The following is a 22,909-nucleotide window of genomic DNA, read 5'->3' on the forward strand; positions in this document are numbered from 1 at the left end:
TAAGGAGGAAACTCATATTTCTTAGGCATATCTGCCATGAGTAGTATGCCTAGATTAGCTTCTATAAAACATAGCTGGGAGGAAAAGAGGAAGCAGGCTGTGGTTCACACGTAGCCACAGATTATCACTGCTCTTAATCTCAATTTAATTAATCTTCTTGAATGAATATTTCTCCATTTTTATGTCTTTAGCATTATTGTCAGAGACCTTAAATAATTTTTTTAAAATATTTTTCTCCAGTTAAATGGTTGTTTTTTTGGGGGGAAAGTTTGCCATGTTCCTTACTTTACCATTATGGAAGTCAGTCTCTAAATTGTCTTTTACTAATAGGGAAAGAAAAATATAAAATGGATATAACTTTGTCTGAATGGAATTAATTATAATTCCTCAAACTATTAAGGAATTATAATCTTCAATCTAGTGAGGAATTCTGAATAAATCAGAAAATGTTAGTAATTGAAAGCATAGGAGACATGGAGACACAATACACTTATCATGGTGAGCACTGTAATGTACAGACTTGTCAAATCACTATGCTGTACACCTGAAACTAATATAATGTATGTCAAATATACTTTAATAATAAAAATTCTTTTAAAAAGACTTGGGGACACAACATGCAGAGCATTCAAGGGAAGCTACCGTTAGATGGTGTGCTGGGTCAGCCAACTCAGTGAAGTCAAGAAAAAGTCTCTTAGCTGTGCACCTAATACTGGCTCCTCATTGAGCCAAAGGGCCCATTCTAATAGATAGTATGGGTGAAAAGACTGAAGAAAATAGTATGTTAAGGGACACAGGGACACCTGGGTGGCTCAGTGGTTGAGCATCTGTCTTTGGCTCAGGGCGTGTTCCTGGGGTCCCAGGAAGGAGTCCCACATCGGGGTCCCTGCAGGGAGTCTGCTTCTCCCTCTGCCTACGTCCCTGCCTCTCTCTGTGTGTCTCTCATGAATAAATAAATAAAATCTTTAAAAAAAGGAGTTAAGGGACACAAAGAAATGGGTAGAGAGCAGAAAGTATTCAGTTAGAAACTCCCCCCATTGAAATTTCTTTATTGCTTCAAGGAAAGTCTAAAGAAAATTGGGTGAATTTGTGGCCCCAATGTTTACAGAAACATGTGTGACTCCAATGGCTACAAGAAACTAGATTGATGGCTGTGATGGTGAATTTTATATGATAACTTCTCTATGCCAAGAAACACTAGTTTAAATGTTGCCATGAACGTATTTTTAAATTAACTTTTGATTTTTCATTCCAGCATAGTAAATGTACACTCTTATATTAGTTTCAGGTGTACAATACAGTGATTCAACAATTCTATACAATACTCAGTGCTCATCATGATAAATGTACTCTTAATTCCCATCACCTGTTTCACCCAGCCACCCACCCAAACTGCATTCCAGTTTGTTCTCTATAGTTAAGAATCTGTTTCTTAGGGCACCTGGGTGGCTCATTTGAGTATCTGCCTTCAGCTCAGGTAATGATCCCAGGGTCCTGGAATCAGGCCCCATGTTGGGCTCCCTGCTCAGGGGGGAGTCTGCTTCTCCACATCCCTCTGCTGCTCCCACTGCTCTTGCTCTCTCTCTCTCTCTCTCTCTCTGTCAAATAAATAAATACAATCTGTTTTTTAAAGAGTCTGTTTCTTAGTTTGTCTCTTTCTCTTTTTTCCCATCGCTGATTTGTTTTGTTACCTAAATTCCACATATGTGTGAAAACATTTAACATTTGTCTTTCTCTGACTGACTTATTTCACTTAGCATTATACTCTCTAGCTCCATGCAAATGGCAAGATTTCATTCATTTTGGTGGGTGAGTAATATATATATATATTTATACATATATACATTTATATATACATATGTATACATACATATACATATGTATGCATACATGTACATATATACATATATATTTATACATATATAAATATATGTATATATATAAATTCTTTATCCATTCAATAGTTAATGGACAGTTCGTTTGTTTCTGGTTTGTAATCTGGTTACTGTAGATAATGCTGCTTTTAATATCAGTATGCATGTATCCCTTTTAATTAGTATTTTTGCATTCTTTGGGTAAATACCTAGAACTGCAATTGCTGGATTGTAGGGTAGTTCTATTTTTAACTTTTTGAGGAACCTCCATACTGTTTTCCAGAGTGTCTGTACCAGTTTGCATTCCACTAACAGTGCAAGAGAGCTCTCCATTCTCCATACCCCTCAACAACACCTGTAGTCTTGTGTTGTTGATGTTAGCCATCCTGACAGGTGTGAGATGATATCTCATTGTAGTTATGATTTCCATTTCCCTAATGATGAGAGATGTTGAGAATCTTTTCATGTGTCTGTTTGCCATCAGTATGTCTTCTTTGGGAAAGTTTCTATTCATGTCTTCTGCCCGTTTTTTTCCATTGGTTTATTTGTTTTTTGGATGTTGAATTTTATAGGTGTTATATACATTTTGGATACTAACCCTTTATCAGATATGTCATTTGCAAATATATTTTTCCATTCCATGGGTTGCTTTTTAGTTTTATTGTTTCCTTCGCAGTGCAGAAGCTTTTTATTCTGATGTAGTACCAATAGTTTATTTCTGTTCTTTTTCCCTGCTTTTGTTTCCCTTGCCTCAGGAGAAGGGAAAAGCCATGGAAAGAAGTAGCTATGGCTGATGTCAAAGAAGTTATTTCCCGTGTTCTCTTCTAGGATTTTAATGGTTTCAGGTCTCACATTTAGGTCTTTCATTCATTTAAATTTATTTTTGTGTGTGGTGTAAGAAAGTGGTCCAGATTCATTCTTTTGCATGTTGCTGTCCAGTTTTCCCAGTACCATTCCTCAAAGAGATTGTCTTTTTTGCATTAGATACCCTTTTCTGTTTCGGCAATGATTAATTGACCATATAGTTGTGGGTTTATTTCTGAACTCTCTATTCTGTTCTATTGATCTATGTGCCTATTTTTGTGCCATTACCATACTGTTTTGATCCTACAGCTGTGTAATATAGCTTGAAGTCCAGAATTTTGATGCCTCCAGCTTTGCTTTGCTTTGCTCTTTCAAGATTGCTTTGGCTATTTGGGTTCTTTTGTGGTTCCATACAAAGTTTAGGATTGTTTGTTCTAGTTCTTTGAAAAATGCTGGTAGTATTTTGGTAGGGATTGTGTTAAATATGTAGGTTGCTTTGGGTAGTATAGACACTTGAGCAGTATTTGTTCTTCCAATTCATGAACATGGAATATCTTTCAATTTCTTTGTCTTTTTCATTAGTGTATTATAGTTTTCAGAATACAGGTTTTTTATCTCTTTGGTTAGGTTTATTCCTAGGTATCTTATTATTTTTGGTGCAGTTGTAAATGGTTTTGATTCTTTAATTTCTCTTACTGCTCCTTCATTATTGGTATATAGAAATGTAACAGATTTCCATACATTGGTTTTATTATCCTGGGGCTTTACTGAATTCATTCATCAGTTCTAGCAGTTTTTTTGGTAGCATCTTACAAGTTTTCTATATATAGTATCATATCATCTGCAAATAGTGAAAATTTTACTTCTTCCTTGCCAATTTGGGTGGCTTTTATTTCTTTTTGTTGTCTGAATGCTCTGGCTAAACTTCCAGTACTGTGTCAAATAAGTGGAGAGGGACAATGCTGTCTTCTTCCTGATCATAGAGGAAACACTCTCAGTTTTTCCTCATTGAGATTGATATTAGCCGTGGCTTTTTCATATATGACCTTTATCATGTTGAGGTATATTCCCTCCAAATCTACTTTGTTGAGAGTTTTTATCATGAATGGATTTTGCACTTTGCCACATAATTTTTCTGCATCTATTGAAATTATTATATTGTTTTTGTCTTTCTTTTATTAGTGTGACATATCCTGTTTAATTGATTTGCAAATATTAAACCACCCTTGCAAACCAGGAATAAATTCTACTTGATTGTGGTGAGTGATTTTTTAAATGTATTGTTGAATTTATTTTGTTAATATTTTATTGAGAATTTTTGCATCCATGTCCATCAGGGATATTGGTCTATAGTTCTATTTTTTAATGGAGTCTTTATCTGATTTTGGTATTGGGATAATGCTGGCCTCATAGAATGAATTTGGAAGTTTTCCTTCCTTTCTTAATTTTTTCGTATAGTTTGAGAAGAATAGGTATTAACTCTTTTTTAAAATGTTTGGTAGGATTCCCTTGTGAAGCCATATGGCCCTGGGCTTTTGTTATTGGGAGGTTTTTTATTACCAATTCAATTTCTTTGCTGTTTATAGGACTGTTCAAGCTTTCTATTTTGTCCTGTTTCAGTTTTATGAGTTTATTTGTGTCTTGGAATTTGTCCATCTTTTCCAGGTTGTCTAATTTGTTGGCATATAGATTTTCATAATATTCTCTTATAATTGCTTGTATTTCTATGGCATTTTTGTTATTTCTCTCCTTTTTTGTGATTTTTAGTTATTTGTGTCCTTTCTCTTTTCTTTTTGATATATCTGGCTAGGAGTTTATCAATTTTTAAATTTTTCAAAGAACCAGCTCCTGATTTCATCTATCTGATCTATTGTTTTTTAGTTTCTATGTCATTTACTTGTGCTCTAATCTTTATTATTTCCTTCCTTCTGCTGGCTTTATGCTTCATGTATTGTTCTTTTTCTGGCTCCTTTAGTTGTAAGGCTACATTGTTTATTTGACATTTTTCTTGCTTCTTGTGATAGGCCTGTATTGTTATATACTTTCCTGTTAGGATCACTTTTCCTGCATCCTAACGGTTTTGGGCCATTGCATTTTCATTTTTATTTGTTTCCATGTATTTTTTTATTTCTTCAATTTCCTGGTTGACCCATTCATTGTTCAGTGCCATGCTGTTTAACCTCCATGTATTTGTGGCCTTTCCAGAATTTTTCTTTTGGTTGACTTCTAATATCATAGATTATGGTCAGAAAAAGTGCATGGTTTGACTTCACCATTTTTGTATTTGTTGAGGCCTGTTTTGTAATATAATATGTTATCTATTCTGGAGAACGTTCCATGTGCCCTTGGAAAGAATGTGTATTCTACTGTTTTAGGTTAGAATGTTCTGAATATATATGTTAAATCCATCTGGTTCAGTGCATCATTGAAAGCCATTGTTTCCTTCTTTATTTTCTGCTTAGATGATCTGTCCATTGCTGTAAGTGTGGTGTTTAAGTCCCCTACTATTATTGTATTATTGTCAATAAGTTCTTTTATGTTTGTTATTGTTTTATACATTTGAATGTTGGGTACACAAATATTTACAATTGTTATATCTTCTTGTTGGATTCTCCACTTTATGATTATGTAGAATCATTATTTGTGTCTTATAACAGTCTTTGTTTTAAAAGTCTATTTTGGGGATCCCTGGGTGGCGCAGTGGTTTGGCGCCTGCCTTTGGCCCAGGGCGCGATCCTGGAGACCCGGGATCGAATCCCACATCAGGCTCCCGGTGCATGGAGCCTGCTTCTCCCTCCGCCTGTGTCTCTGCCTCTCTCTCTCTCTGTGACTATCATAAATAAATAAAAAATTAAAAAAAAAAAAAAAAGAAATGTTAAAAAAATAAAAATAAAAAAAATAAAAGTCTATTTTGTCTGATATAAGTATTGGTACTCCAGCTTTCTTTTGACATCCATTTGTGTGATGCTTCCCCATCCCCTCACTTTCAATCTGCTGGTGTCTTTAGGTCTGAAATGAGTCTCTTTTGGCAGCATATAGATGGGTCTTACTGTGAATATATTTTTTTAGATTAGGTTAACATTCAAATCAGTAGACTTTCAGTAAAGTAGTTTAGCCTCCATAATGTGGGTGTGCCTCATCCAATCACATGAAGGCCTTATGAAAAAACAGACATCCCCTAAAGAAAAGGAAATTTTGTCAGTAGGCTATCTTCAGACTCAAACTGTAAGCTAAACTCTTCCTTAGGTCTCCTGCCTGCCAGCCTACTTATCACCATTCAGAGTTGAATGAGCCAATTCTTTAAACACACACACACACACACACACACACACACACACACACACACACACGCATGCACCCTACTGGTTCTGTTGATCTGGAGAGCTCTGACCAATACAATGATCATTTACTGCCCAAATCCTGGACAACACAATGCAATTCAGGCCCAGTGACCTCTTTCCCCCAATATGTGCAAGTGTTTTTGTCTATCTGTGTTGTATTTATGGAAGGCCTTTTGTTTCCCTCCAGTTGCTTAAGTTGTAGGATCATAAGTTTGTGTGTGTGGTTTTCTCTCTTTCTCTTTTTTTAAATCAGACTATCTACAAAATGCTGGGCTAATTGTTATAACTCATGGATGGCAAAGTCTGCCAGCCTATTTTCTGCTTCTGAACAGCAGCTGATATTTCAGGCTTAAGGCCATTAACAAAAAAGAAGGAGATCTCTGTGGAGGTATTAGCATTAATGCCCAACCTCCAGCATTCCTAAAAGTGGTCTCATCATCTCTATAGTCAGAGATGGATTCATCCTGCCCCTGTCAACAGGATTGGATTGTTCTCCAGGAAATGCTGAGGGATGAGGGGAGCTTCAAGGATACCATTTAGAAGAAGTTCTCATTTCTCTAGGGCTATAACATGTGCAGAGTACATATTATTTCTGTCAAAGTTAGTTTAATTCTCCTTTATGGTTACCCATATGGCCTTGTCAAATTAGGCTCTGGTACCTCCTGGTTCTACTAAATGTTATGCTGAGATGGATCAGAAAGTCATTTCAATCAGCCTTTTAGTAATTGGGAAATCTCAGATTGTGCCAAGTAGTTGGGAGTAAATTCTAACTCTCTGTAGATAACGTGAATTTTCATTTGATTTGCATCTTCAAGGCATATTAGTGGGGAGTTTACTAGTCAGGGGACTGGAAGCACAAAGAGAAGTAGGAAAGTAGGACCAAAAATAAGTAATAGGGCAGGTGGATTAGGAAGGACTTTTTCAGCTGTGTACCAACAGGTAAAGCTATGCATGAAAGATTGATAGAATTAGTTACCAAAAAAGGGTAAAATTACCTATGCATCTGAAAAGCACAAATAATTAAAAAGCAAAATCCAAGAAAAGTGTTTGCAATGTACATGTCAAAATATGGGCCAAGATATTCACATATAACTCTTAAAATCAATAAGGTAATTCTTTTTAAAACATGAATAAATACTGGTGAAAGTATGATAAAGCAAGAATTCTTACAGAATGTTGGTGGCCATACAAATGGGTATTGTATTGTGTTTCTTGCAATGTACACTGAGACCGTTAAAAATGTTTATGTCTTTTCATTTCAGTAGATTTACTCTCAGAAAACTATTTTAAAAATCAGAGATGGTGAAAATATGCACATACGAAAATATTCTTCTCATTTTATGATGATATAATCTTTGAGGAATGTATCAATATGTTCGTCGTATGCATTTACTTGACTGAATTTCCCCAGAAATTACTAGTGTGATTTTTCCATCAGAAAGTAAAAATGGGTAGTTGAAGAATAGACATGTATTGTAAGTAAATTTAGAGTACATTTTATCACAGTCAGTCTTGTGGCTTGAAGATCTGTCTGTACCTACTACACACATTATAGCAAATATTGAAGATAGCACCAACAATAATAACATGATGTCTACAAATGCAGGTTCAAGCTAAGAACCTGTTGGGTTATTTATGCTGGCCACCACCCCGTAAAGCAGATGCTGCCCTCATTTTATACATATGGAAACTGTAACACACAGAGGAAAGGTCAATTTTCAGGAGTCTCAGGGCTACTCAAAGAGGGCCCCAACATTCAGGTCAGAGGTCTCTCAGGTCTTAGATTGCACACTGTTTTGCAGGATGTTCTCCTGCCTCCAATACAAGAATGAAATAAAAGACTCACTGGGGAAGAGGGTAAAACAGGCAGCAAAACTTTTTAAAAGTGTAATAACATAGTTATTGCCCACAATAAAGTGCTAAATGCTAGAGGGGAAAAAAGAAATAGAGGAAACTGTTCATATAGTACCATCTCAGTATCAAAAAAATAAATTATATTTATCCAGAAAAGCATCAGAAATACCTGTTCAATTAGTCAACAAATATATATTGAGAATACACCGCGAGGCACCATTTTGTTCGTGTGATGAAAACACAGTGTTTAGCAAAACAAACAACCTTTACTTTAGGAAGTTTCCATTATAATAATGGCCTTTGAGATGGGGGTCACAAGTTATTTCTGCTTTTCATCTCAGATATTAATTTCTTTCACTCTTTTAAATTGTTTATTATTTTAGGAAGACAAATGAGTAAGAAATTTAACTGTCTTTTTAAAATGATTTTTACAATGGGGGTAAACAGGCTAAAAATCTATTTAAAAAGCGAGACGTTCAAGTCATACAATAAGAACCTCATGCTTAAATTCAGTTTTATGAATGAAAAAACCTCTAAGGAAATTTATTACAGAGTATTAACAGTCGTTGGGTGATGGGACTAAGGATATGATTATTTTCTTTATTACACTTTCTCCTCCAAATGTTCTATACTGAGGCTGAGTGACTTCTAGAACTAGAGAATATATTTTACTATATGTAAAAGCCAGGTCAATAAATCCCAGGAAGAGCTGAGAAAAGATCACGACAAGACGATTCAAAAAGCAGAAATATAAGTTGCTAAGGAACATAGCCAGCTTCTCAAAAGAAACACCAACTTGAAAAGCCAAGGGTTTTTTGTCCCTTGGTCTTCAGTTTTCACAAGGGACCACATTGAAAGGAGATCCAGCCCAAGGTCCAGGCTAGTATGCACAGGCGCAGAAAGAAGCCAATACTTTTTGCGAAAAAGGCCCTGCAGCTTTTTTTCAAGCACGAAGGGCGGGAAAGAAGCGGGCAGAGGAGCTGCATGGCGCAACACTGCCATCTGCAGGCACGTAAGACTAAGTGCCACCGATCTCTAAAAAAAATCTATCTTTTCTGCTGATACTCCACGCAAAGCCATGGGGATCCTGGCTAAAGTGGCCAAGGGGCATAAGAACGAAGGCCAGAGACTGAAAGAGAAGCGGCCGAACTGTCCCTGCAGTACCTTCTCCAGCAAAACAGGCTTTCGTATTTCTGCCCACAGAACCATAGCAACACCGGCAGGAAGTTACAGCGCCCAGGAAGTAAGGGGCCCTGAAGGGTGAATTGGTGCTGCGCTCCGATTGGTGGATTCTGGGCCTGCGCGCAGGTGATCAGTGTGGTTGGTGCCAGACTATCTGCCCAGTTCTTTTGGAAGTTCCCTCCCTGACATAATCGAGTAAGAGACCAGACTGGTTAGGTCCAGGTCCAGTTGCTTGACTTCTCAGGCGCCCCCACAGCCCCCGGGTAGCACCTGTTCCGGTTACCTGGTCATTCTCCTCCCGCCGAATTCCAGCCTGTAAACAGTGTAGTCCCGTGGCACACTCGCTCTCCACTCAGCCTTCACTCCTCTGATTTCTCCCGACCACCTCAGGGCCCATGAGGGTGATCCAGTTAACTCAGAGCCTCTCTGTTCTCGGGCATGTTCTCCTCCTCCCCTCGGAGGGTCCCCCAGCCCTTGATCATGCCCTATTCCCCTCCATGCTGTCCCTTTGTCCCTCTCTGTCATCACCCCGGATGCGATGCCCTGTACATTGGGCTCCCTCCTTCTAATGACTCCGTATCCACAGCCTTTAAACTCTTCCCCTCAAACACATGTCTTTTGCTTCATGCCCCCTCTTCTCTACTTTCCTGGTACATCCCAATAAAGGACACACTCTGTCGTACCCACCATACCTGTATCTTCTCTCTACTCTATCTCCAGTAGTCTTCCACAATCACCAGCACCCACTCTTCTCATGATATTCAATAATATTTCATTGAGAAAAGAGAAGGGACCAAACAGGAACTCTTACCACTTCCCAGAAGATTGCACTTGCAATCTCTGCTGCCCTTCTGGAGGTACTGACCTGAACCCACCTGAGGCCCGCCCTTTTACCTGGACCCAATGCCTATCTCCTGGAGGAGAAGTAGGCCTTTGCAATGACCATTCTTTTTTCTGAAATTACCATGTTCCCCCTATATATCTGGGCCATTTAATTATCTACAAATATGCTCATATTTCTCACCCTTTCTACAAAATGAAGTAAAACCTAAAGCCATCCCTGATCCCATATACTTCCAAGGTATGCCGCATTTCCCTGATGTTCCAAACAGCAAGTCTTTTTTTTTTTTCATTTATTCATGAGAGACACAGAGAGAGAGAGAAGCAGAGACACAGGCAGAGGGAGAAGCAGACTCCACGCAGGGAGCCCGATGTGGGACTCAGTCCCAGATCACACCCTAAGCCAAAGGCAGACACTCAACTGCTGAGCCACCCAGGTGTCCCCAAACAGCAAGTCTATCTCCACTTGTTCTATAATCATTTTCCTTGCTAACCATTTCAATTGTTCTTCTACTAACCTGCCCAACAACAACAACAACAAAACAAACAAACAAACAAAAAACACTGATTTTTTTTTTCAGGAACATTACTGGTGACCTTCATATTGCCAAACCCTATGATGATGCTCTCATCCTCAACTTATTTTAGCTCTCAGATGCCTTTGGTACAATTAAGAATTGCTTTTTTGAAACTGTTCTTTCCTCCATCCCTCCTTCCCTCTTCCCTCCTTCCCTCCATCTCTCCCTACTCCCTCACTTCCTTTATTTCATTTTTAAGTTTTGCATATTTGACAATATACTCTCTGAGTGTTGTTCCTTCAACCCCAATGGCCACTCTGCTCCATGTCAGTATTTATAGCTTACTCTTCCCTTTACACATGACTTGTAGTTTAACAGGGCCCTTCTCATGCTATACTTTCTCTGTGGGTTGCTCTATCTTTTTAGCCAGCATATAGCATGTACACAATGTGACCTCCTACATCTGGGTGAAGGTCAGCTATTGCAATGATTGCCCTGACAGTGGCAGGATGCATCTGGATGGTTATTGAAGGCAAGAAGGTTGTCAAAAGAAACTAGTCTTTAATAAGCCTGAGTTTAGGGGGAAAATAAAGCTCACCTGAGAGAGGAAGCAGCTGTGAAGGCATCAACCTGTGCCCTGAGATCCACATTTGTCTGTGTCTGTTGGCTGGCCACCAGGAAGCACACACTTCACATATCCCAAGCATGCCTCTTCGTGTGTTGCATTTTGTTGGTCTCCACTGCAGTCCAGCAACAAGTCTTCTAGATTCAGCCTTCTGAATATATCCTGTATCCATCCCCTTCGGTGCTAATCTACTGTTACTGTTTTAATATCCAATCTCATCAGCTTTACCTTCACAGCAATCACTCTGGCCTACTTCTGTTCCTCAAACATGCCAAACTCTTCCCTCATGAGGGCATCGGTAACCACAGTTCACTTTGCCTGGAAGAGTTCAGCCCTGAATCTTTCATGGTTGATTCCTTCTCAACCAAAGGGCTTCTGCTCCATCATTGCTGTCTCAGAGAGTCGCTCCCTGACCACTCTGTAAATTCGGTTGTTTGTGATGTAGGACTTGGGTTATTTTCTTCCTAACACTTACCACAGTAACTTCTTTATTCATTGGTTAATTGGTTGGTATTCTCTTGCTTCCCGGATAAGTGCTAAATGAGTACTTTTATAAGAGTACATAACACCTATTAAGAGGGATTTCAGGGATCCCTGGGTGGCTCAGTGGTTTGGCACCTGCCTTCAGCCCAGGGTGTGATCCTGGAGACCGGGTATCGAGTCCCACATCAGGCTCCCTGCGTGGAGCCTGCTTCTCTCTCTGCCTGTGTCTCTGCCTCTGTGTGTGTGTGTGTGTGTGTGTGTCTATCATGAATAAGTGGATAACATCTTTTTAAAAAAGATGGATTCCATTAATTATGCTGAATAAAAGACCACCTGAGACCTGTTAATTTGTTCTTGTAGATTGACATGGGAGGGGGGAGGACAGCACAAGGGATTTTACTGGAAATTTCTCTTTATAGCTAATCTGCAATGCACGTGTGCCCCACAATAACTCCTGTAAGTTTTGAGGTGTTTGTGTTTAAGACACAAAGAATACTTTCCCTGCTTTATTTTCCTTCTAAGTCATTAAATTGGTTCACTGCTACTTAAAATAACATAACCATGATAAATGAGAGGGAGAAAGAAAAGGTGTTAGCCCATCATAAGGTCACCTAGGATGGGCAGTAGGGCTGTCATGACTTCATCTAGTAAACTCTCTGGCTGCATGGCAACAAGCATATTCTTTAGTCTCCTTGTGCCTTAATTTCCCCATCTGCACATAGGGCAGTCAGGGTATGTATTCACAGGGTAACTGAGACTGCCCATTCACAGAACAGAGCAGGACCAGGAGCTTTCTTTTTTTTTTAAATAAATTTATTTTTTATTGGTGTTCAATTTACCAACATACAAAATAACACCCAGTGCTCATCCTGTCAAGTGCCCCACTCAGTGCCCGTCACCCATTCATCCCCACCCCCCGCCCTCCTCCCCTTCCACCACCCCTAGTTCGTTTCCCCGAGTTAGGAGTCTTTATGTTCTGTCTCCCTTCCTGATATTTCCCACACATTTCTTCTCCCTTCCCTTATATTCCCTTTCACTATTATTTATATTCCCCAAATGAATGAGAGCATATAATGTTTGTCCTTCTCCGATTGACTTATTTCACTCAGCATAATACCCTCCAGTTCCATCCACGTCGAAGCAAATGGTGGGTATTTGTCGTTTCTAATGGCTGAGTAATATTCCATTGTATACATAAACCACATCTTCTTTATCCATTCATCTTTCGATGGACACCGAGGCTCCTTCCACAGTTTGGCTATTGTGGACATTGCTGCTATAAACACCGGGGTGCAGGTGTCCCGGCATTTCATTGCATCTCTATCTTTTCAAAATGAGTTGGTAGGGCAGCCCGGGTGGCTCAGTGGTTTAGCGCCACTTTCAGCCCAGGGCCTGATTCTGGAGACCTGGGATTGAGTCCCATGTTGGGCTTCCTGCATGGAGCTTGCTTCTCTCTCTCTCTCTCTCTCTCTCTCCTCTCTCTCTCTCTCTCTCTCATAAATAAATAAATAAAATCTTTTTTTTTTAAATGAGCTTGATAGCACCATTGCTTTTCAGTGAGCAACTGCCAGATGGGGAACTAAGAAGCCTGAGAAAAACTGCTAGGTGCCAGAGTACCCCTACTTACCTTGTCTTGATGGGACCCACACCCATAAAACTACCTAGGGAGAAAAATGCCTTGTTTAATAATGAGCCAGGAATATGTATTCAAACTTCAGTAAGGAGGCCCCTGAAGGCATTTTCCCAGAATGGGAAGTTTTCAAGCTAACATTTTCATTCCAATGATTTCATAATCACAGTGCTTGTGCTTTCATTCTGTGTTCCATTAATATAGACTGTGCTCTAACCAGTAATGAGAAAAGTATTTCCTTTTAAAGATCAAACTATTAATCCTATCTCAAGGCTGCTCTTTTAATTTATTATGTGGTAAATATGAGAAATATGTGGGAAAAATTTTTGCCTATCATCCAAGATATGCCTGGACTAGTCAGATATGAACATTCACCTGGGCTTGCCCTGGAACTCCTGGAAGATATCACAAGTTTGGGTAAGTACATCTCTGCTGCCCAACTATCTTAATAGTTATCAGGGGCTGGAGGGAGCAGAGGACTAGAAGTGAAGCTCTCTGGGCACTGACCTTAAAACATTTTTGACACAGCACCTCCCAAGACCCTTTTAAAATATGGTGTCTGTCTTTGAACTCTGAGTTCACTTTTAAACATCTTCCCCACTGATGATAGCACAGGCATTCATGTTAGGTAATCCCATCTATTTTATCAGTTATGAATCTCCAATAAATAAATAAATAAATAAATAAATAAATAAATAAATAAATAAATAAAACAAATCCTAAAGCTTTCCCTTTGGGGTCTGGACATACTCTGGAGAGTCTTGTCAGCAAAAGAAGAATGTTCTGTCCTGGCCTCAGAGGAGTTGAAGACACACAGAGGAGGTGGCAAATGGAGGGAAGGTTCTCAAGTCTCAGTCTCCCTTCTATGGGAGGGGAGAAGTTAGCCATATCAGAGAAGAGGAGGACAGGATTTTGCCCCCATTCATGTTTGGGACTCAGAGGAGTTCACTTTGCAGGATGACCCAGCAGCCTCCTTGGGCAGAGGGATGGCTCAAGTTTAGTAACTTCTTAGCTTTCTGGAGCTGATCTTGGCTGCTGCTGTGCTATAGGTCTCACCACATTTCCCCCCCAGGGGCTACATTCCCTGATGGGGAAATGTGGAAAGTGACTGAGTCCTCAGACAGAGGTTCATGAAGGAAGCTTAAGTAGGCAAGGGATTGGGTGGCCCTGCAGCTGAGGCTGTAGAGTGACAGCCCTCCCCAGAGTGGGGATGGAGGTTGAGACCAAGATTCGGAAGGGTCTACAGATGCCAGGAAAGGTGGGCTGACGCCGGGTCAGCCAGGAAGCACCAGGTCCCAAACAAGAGGAGAGAGATGAAAATGCACATTTCACCAGCCAAATGCATGAATATTGCAGGTCAGCTTCACCAGCCAGACCTGGGAGACAAGAGTCCTCCTTCCCTCAGAGACCACCAAGGATACTGTGAGCAACATAAGAATTTCATAAACCCCCTTCCAGAATCACCCAGGAGATTTGTATAAACCATACATACCCCTTCTCCTTCTTTGAAGGAAGTAGGTAAGTGTATTCAAAAGCTGAGAAACTGAATATTTTCATCAAAACATACTAAATATTTATTCAAATGAACCATTCACATGATAGTAAGAACAAAAGACTCTGGTACTTAGACAGCAACAGCTAATAGGCAAAATGGGAGAGAAACTAAAATTTTAATCAGGCCAAATGACCATGAGTAACAAAACCAGTTAGCACAACCTGAGGAGACAAGCTTGGACAAAATTTAGCAGATTTCACAAAATGACCCCTATAACACATCCTGCAATGCTTTTCAGTGGCTGCCACATCCTGAAACTGCTACCAGAAATAGTTGTTTTGTGCTTGTCTCTCTGCTCCTGAAGTTTGTAGTTTGGGACCTGAGTCTGACCATTCTCAATCTCAATAAAGGACACAGAATTTGCTGTCTCTGCCTATTTAACCCTGACCTAAACCTTCCCTTTTAGAACCTACTTTCCATTTATAGCTGAAGGCTGGGTCTTTCTGGTTTGAAAACTGCATAGTAATAAAGCTTTTCCCTGACTGACTAAATTCTTGCATTCCAGGATTTTGTTGCTGTTGTTGTTGTTATAGCATCCAATTACACATACCAGATTAGACATACATTCAGTGGAGTTTTTTTGCCCCTTACTGTCAAGTCCAGAGCATGGGCATTCATGATGAATATCACATCATAGAGTCAAGGAGAATAAATCAACCAAAATGCCCATGCAGCCTGAGGAGCACAAGTGATCTCACCATATCACCCTTACCAGTTCTTACACTGTCCACCCTCCAATGAGTCCATGTTAGAGGAGATGGAAGCATCCTTGCATTGTCCTCTACTTTATTTTTTTTTGTCCTCTACTTTAACCCAGAACATTTTACATACCATAAATGGACCCTCAAAGCAGAGCATAGAAAAAAGAAAGAGCGGGCCAGATAGATACACACACAGTGTGGATAACTCAAGAGAGTTGTCACTGAGGTGAGCAGGGCCTTCTCAAGTCTGTCATTGCCCTCCACAAGTGATGACATCCTCCTTTAACAACACAGGTCCAATTTTCCAGGGTCTGAGCCATGGATCTTAGCTTCAAAAAATGGTGTGGCCCTGTGTACTGCTGGAGAAAAATCACAGAACCACATTTAAGACTACTATGCTTTCATAATCTTCTTGTCTCCTGGGGCCTCAGTGCTGTACAAAATGCTTTATTTGGGACTCTAGTCCCCCCCCCACTCCCTTTTGAAGACATCCCCAAATTACACTTCTCTTCTTGCATCCTCTACCATACATCTATCCCTTCCCTACTAGCCAAAGCACATTCCTATTCTCAGGCAAGATCCTAGTAGGTAAGGAGAGGGAGGGAGAAGGGCCAATGTGCTGCAAGAGGATGTGGGAGTCTGTTGTTATGGCAACATTCTTTTGCTCATCTTCATTGGGTCACTCAGCTCTGGTATCAGCCCAGCTGAAGGTCCAGGACAGACGAGAAAGCACTTATCTCCATCTTGTTTCCTTTCCGTGACCAAAGATTGAGATAAAAAACTGAAGTTGGTTGCCAGGGCAACCAAAGTTTAATCCATCCAACTCAAGAGAAAAAGAAACAAACAAAGGAGTGGAAACCAAGACACTGGATGCATTGTGGGAGGCCACCTACAGACATTTTGACTCAAAAAATGTGTCACAAGGGTCCTGTGCATGCACAGACACATGCACACATGTGTACTCCATAGCTCCTTTCAGCCCAGAGCAGCACAGTGACTTCAGCATAAGGTATCTGAGCAAGAGAAAGGGAATAAAGCAATAAGGTAGGAATGTAGGCAGAAACCAGATTGTGAAAAGCAGGGAAGTATAGCTTGTATTTTTAAAATTATTGCCTACCTGTTCTTTTGAGGCTTATTTTGACATTTACATTTCATTTAGATCCATTTGTGTAACTACTAATTTAGAAAAAACTGGGCAGCCCCGGTGGCTCAGCGGTTTAGCGCCGCATTCAGCCCAGGGCATGGTTCTGGAGACCCGGGATCAAGCCCCACGTCAGGATCCCTGCATGGAGCCTGCTTCTCCCTCTGCCTGTGTCTCTGCCATTCTCTCTCTCTCTGTGTGTGTGTCTCTCATGAATAAATAAATAAAATCTTTAAAAAATGAAAAGAAAAAACTCTATGTTAAGTGCTTTCATCTGAAAGAATGTGCAGCCATAAATTTTTTAAAAATAATCATAACAGTACATTGCCAATACTGTGATAATGTTATTTATAAAACAGCTCTGTAGTTCAACAGGTGCTGAAATAACATCTCTTGAACACCATAGTGGGAAGTTGGTTGAACAAGCTTCTTTTAATTTCTAGCAACATAAAAACAAAAAAGCATTGACGGATCCTCTTTCCATGCCTAGAAATTACCTAGTGACAAACCAAGTGAATAAATACATCAAAATCCTAGAGAACAAACAGGCAGCAACCCCTTTGGCCTCAGTTGCAGCAACTGCTTACTAGATACATATCCAGAGGCAAGGGAAACAGAAGCAAAAAGGAACTGTTGGGACATCATCAAAATAAAAAGCTTCTGCACAGTGAAGGAAACAATCAACAAAACTAAAAGGCAACCGATGGAAAGGGAGAAGATATTTGCAAATGACGTATCAGATAAAGAGCTAGTATCCAAAATCTATATAATAACTTATCAAACTCAACATACAAAAAATAAAAAATCCAGTTAAGAAATGGACAGAAGAAATGAACAGCCATTTCTCCAAAGAAGACATACATATGGCTAATAGACATGTGAAAAATGCTCAACATAACCGATCATCAGAGAAATACAAATCAAAACCACAATGAGATATCATCTCACATCTGTCAGAATCACTAAAATTAACATCTCAGAAAACAACAGATGTTGGCAAGGATTTGGAGAAATGGGAAACTTCTAGCACTGTTGGTGGGAATGCAAACTGATATAACTGCTCTGGAAAACAGTATGGAAGTTCCCCCCAAAAATTAAAAATAGAACCTGATCCAGCAATTGCACTACTAGGTATTTATCCAATGGATACAAAAATGCTGATTCTAAGGAGGACATGTATCCCAATGTTTATAGCAGCTCTATCAACAATAGCCAAATTACGTAAAGAGCCCAAATGTCCACTGACTGATGAATGGGTAAATATATATATATTATATATAATATATAAATATATTATTATATATAAATATAATATCTGTGTAAAAAAAACAGATAAGAGGAAGTGTTGAGAACCTTTTGTGCCTGGTGACTTTGGATGTATCCAGGATGTGAAACAGCATCTGAGCTCCTATCTGTTATGAGAAGTAAATGTTACCACAGAAGACCCCAAATAGCCAAAGCAATCCTAAAAATAAGAACACAGCTAGACGCATAACACTTCCTGACTTCAAATTATACTTAAAGCTATAGTAATTAAAACAGTGTGATTCTGGCACAGTGTGATTCAGACACACATAGGCCAATGGAACAGAATTGAGAGCCCAGAAACAAACCCACGCATATATGATCAACTAATATTTGACAAGGGAGCCAGGAATATGCAAGAAGGAAATGTTAGTCTCCTCAATAAATGGTGTTGGGAAAACTTGAGAACCATATGCAGAAAAATAAAATCAGACCCCTATGTTGCATCATTCACAAAAACTAACTTGAAATGGATTAAAAACTTAAACATAAGATATAAAACAGTAAAAGTCTCAGAAGGGTGAGGAAAAAGCTCATTCACATTGGTATTGGCAATAATTTTTTAGATATGACATCCAAAGAAGAAACAATAAAAGCAAAAATCAACAAGTGAAACTACGTTAAAGTAAAAAGCTTTTGCACATCAAAAGATCAACAAAATGAAAAGGCGACCTACAGAATGAGAGAAAACACTTGTAAACCATATATCTGATATTGGGTTAATATCCAAAATACACAACAAAACCACAAACTCAATAACAAAACAAAACAAAAAAACCTGATTTCAAAATAGGCAGAGGAACTAAATAGACATTTAATTTTTTTATAGGAGTATAGTTGGAATACAATGTTATATTCATTTCAGGTGTACAACTTAGTGATTTGGCAAGTTTATACAATATGATATGGTCAGCACAACTATAGCTACCATTGTGCCCCATTACATTGCTTTTACAATAGCATTGACTGTATTCCTTATGCTTTGTTTTTATTCCTGACTTATTCATTCCATAACTGGAGGCCTGTATCTCCCTTTCCTCTTCCTCATTTTGCCTAACGCCCAAACCTCCTCCCTTCTGACAGCCATCAATTTGTTCTCTGTATTTATAAGTCTAATAATGATGTTTCCCTTTCTTTGTTTTTTAGATTCCATTTATGGGTAAAATCATATGGTATTTGTCTTTCTCAGTCTGACTTACTTCACTTAGCATAAAGCATTCTAAGTCCATCCATGTTGTCACAAATGGCACAATCTCACTCTTTTTTATGAGTTTGTAATATTCCATTTTCCTTATCCATTTGTCTATTAATGGATCCTTAGGTTGCTTCCATGTCTTCACTATTATAAATAATGCTGCAATATAAATAGGGGTGCATATATTTTTTTGAGTTACTGTTTTAATTTTCTTTGAGTAAACACCCAATAGTAGAATTATTTGGTCATATGCTATTTCTATTTTTAATTTGTTGAGGAACGTCTGTACTGTTTTCTACAGTGGCTACCCCAATTTACATTCCCACCAAGAGTGCACAAGAGTTCTTTTTTCTCCATCTCCTTGCCAACATTTGTTGCTTCTTGTCTTCTTGATTTTAGCCATTCTAAAGGGTGTGAGGGAATATCTTATTGGGGTTCTGGTTTTTTTTCTTGTTGTTGTTGTTGTTGTTGTTTTAATTGATTTTTATTGGTGTTCAATTTACCAACATACAGAAAAACACCCAGTGCTCATCCCGTCAAGTGTCCGCCTCACTACCCGTCACCCATTCCCCTCCACCCCGCGCCCTCCTCCCCGTCCACCACCCCTAGTTCGTTTCCCAGAGTTAGGAGTCTTTATGTTCTGTCTCCCTACCTGATATTTCCCAACATTTCTTTTCCCTTCCTTTATATTCCCTTTCACTATTATTCATATTCCCCAAATGAATGACAACATACAATGTATGTCCTTCTCCGATTGACTTTTTTCACTCAGCATAATACCCTCCAGTTCCATCCACGTTGAAGCAAATGGTGGGTATTTGTCGTTTCTAATTGCTGAGTAATATTCCATTGTATACATAAACCACATCTTCTTTATCCATTCATCTTTCGATGGACACCAAGGCTCCTTCCACACTTTGGCTATTGTGGACATTGCTGCTAGAAACATCGGGGTACAGGTGTCCCGGCGTTTCATTGCATCTGAATCTGTGGGGTAAATCCCCAACAGTGCAATTGCTGGGTCGTAGGGCAGGTCTATTTTTAACTCTTTGAGGAACCTCCACACAGTTTTCCAGAGTGGCTGCACCAGTTCACATTCCCACCAACAGTGTAAGAGGGTTCGCTTTTCTCTGCATCCTCTCCAACATTTGTTGTTTCCTGCCTTGTTAATTTTCCCCATTCTCACCGGTGTGAGGTGGTATCTCATTGTGATTTTGATTTGTATTTCCCTGATGGCAAGTGATGCAGAGCATTTTCTCATGTGCATGTTGGCCATGGCCATGTCTTCCTCTGTGAGATTTCTCTTCATGTCTTTTGCCCATTTCATGATTGGATTGTTTGTTTCTTTGCTGTTGAGTTTAAGAAGTTCTTTATACATTTTGAAAACTAGCCCTTTATCTGATATGTCATTTGCAAATATCTTCTCCCATTCTGAAGGTTGTCTTTTAGTTTTGTTGACTGTATCCTTTGCTGTGCAAAAGCTTCTTATCTTGATGAAGTCCCAATAGTTCATTTTTGCTTTTGTTTCTTTTGCCTTTGTGGATGTATCTTGCAAGAAGTTACTGTGGCCGAGTTCAAAAAGGGTGTTGCCTGTGTTCTCTTCTATGATTTTGATGGACTCTTGTCTCACGTTTAGATCTCTCATCCATTTTGAGTTTATCTTTGTGTATGGTGAAAGAGAGTGGTCCAGTTTCATTCTTCTGCATGTGGATCTCCAATTTTCACAACACCATTAATTGAAGAGATTGTCTTTCCTCCAAAGGATAGTCTTTCCTCCTTTATCGAATATTAGATGACCATACATTTCAGGGTCCCCTTCTGGGTTCTCTATTCTGTTCCATTGATCTATGTGTCTGTTTTTGTGCCAGTACCACACTGTCTTCGTGACCACAGCTTTGTCCTACAACCTGAAATCTGGCATTGTGATGCCCCCAGCTATGGTTTTCTTTTTTAAAATTCCCCTGGCTATTCGGGGTCTTTTCTGATTCCACACAAATCTTAAAATAATTTGTTCTAACTCTCTGAAGAAAGTCCATGGTATTTTGATAGGGAATGCATTAAACGTGTAAATTGCCCTGGGTAACATTGACATTTTTACAATATTAATTCTGCCAATCCATGAGCATGGAATATTTTTCCATCTCTTTGTGTCTTCCTCAATTTCTTTCAGAAGTGTTCTATAGTTCTTAGGGTATAGAACCTTTACCTCTTTGGTTAGGTTTATTCCTAGGTATCTTATGCTTTTGGGTGCAATTGTGAATGGGATTGACTCCTTAATTTCTCTTTCTTCAGTCTCATTGTTAGTGTATAGAAATGCCATTGATTCCTGGGCATTGATTTTGTATCCTGCCACCCTACCAAATTCCTGTATGAGTTCTAGCAATCTTGAGGTGGAGGCTTTCGGGTTTTCTATGTAGAGTATCATGTCATCGGCAAAGAGGGAGAGTTTGACTTCTTCTTTGCCAATTTGGATGCCTTTGATGTCTTTTTGTTGTCTGATTGCTGAGGCGAGGACTTCCAGTACTATGTTGAACAGCAGTGGTGAGAGTGGACATCCCTGTCTTGTTCCTGATCTTAGGGGAAAGGCTCCCAGTGCTTCCCCATTGAGAATGATATTTGCTTCCCACCAAAAAAAAAAAAAAAAAAGAGAATGATATTTGCTGTGGGCTTTTCGTAAATGGCTTTTAAGATGTCGAGGAAACTTCCCTCTATCCCAACACTCTGAAGGGTTTTGATCAGGAATGGATGCTGTATTTTGTCAAATGCTTTCTCTGCATCTAATGAGAGGATCATATGGTTCTTGATTTTTCTCTTGCTGATATGAAGAATCACATTGATGGTTTTACGCGTGTTGAACCAGCCTTGTGTCCTGAGGATAAATCCTACTTGGTCATAGTGAATTATTTTTTTAATGTGTTGTTGGATCCTATTGGCTAGTATCTTGTTGAGAATTTTTGCATCTATGTTCATCAGGGATATTGGCCTGTAATTCTCCTTTTTGGTGGGGTCTTTGTCTGGTTTCGGAATTAAGGTGATGCTGGCCTCGTAGAACGAATTTGGAAGTACTCCATCTCTTTCTATCTTTCCAAACAGCTTTAGTAGAATAGGTATGGTTTCTTCTTTAAACGTTTGATAGAATTCCCCTGGGAAGCCATCTGGCCCTGGACTCTTGTGTCTTGGGAGGTTTTTGATGACTGCTTCAATTTCCTCCCTGGTTATTGGCTTGTTCAGGTTTTCTATTTCCTCCATGCTCCAGTTTTGGTAGTTTGTGGCTTTCCAGGAATGCGTCCATTTCTTCTAGATTTCCTAATTTATTGGCGTACAGCTGTTCATAATATGTTTTTAAAATCGTTTGTATTTCCTTGGTGTTGGTAGTGATCTCTCCTTTCTCATTCATGATTTTATTAATTTGAGTCTTCTCTCTCTTCTTTTTAATAAGGTTGGCTAATGGTTTATCTATCTTATTAATTCTTTCAAAGAACCAACTCCTGGTTCTGTTGATCTGTTCCACAGTTCTTTTGGTCTCGATTTCATTTAGTTCTGCTCGAATTTTAATTAACTGTCTTCTTCTGCTGGGGGTGGGGTCCATTTGTTGCTTTTTCTCTAGTTCCTTTATGTGTAAGGTGAGCTTTTGAATTTGAGTTCTTTCCAGTTTTTGAATGGATGCTTGTATTGCGATGTATTTCCCCCTCAGGACTGCTTTTGCTGCATCCCAAAGATTTTGAACGGTTGTATCTTCATTCTCACTAGTTTCCATGAATCTTTTCAATTCTTCCTTAATTTCCTGGTTGACCTTTTCATCTTTTAGCAGGATGGTCCTTAACCTCCAAGTGCTTGTGGTCCTTCCATACTTCTTGTTGT

Source organism: Vulpes lagopus, chromosome X, assembly GCF_018345385.1.
Source record: "Vulpes lagopus strain Blue_001 chromosome X, ASM1834538v1, whole genome shotgun sequence".
Classification (NCBI taxonomy): Eukaryota; Metazoa; Chordata; class Mammalia; order Carnivora; family Canidae; genus Vulpes; species Vulpes lagopus.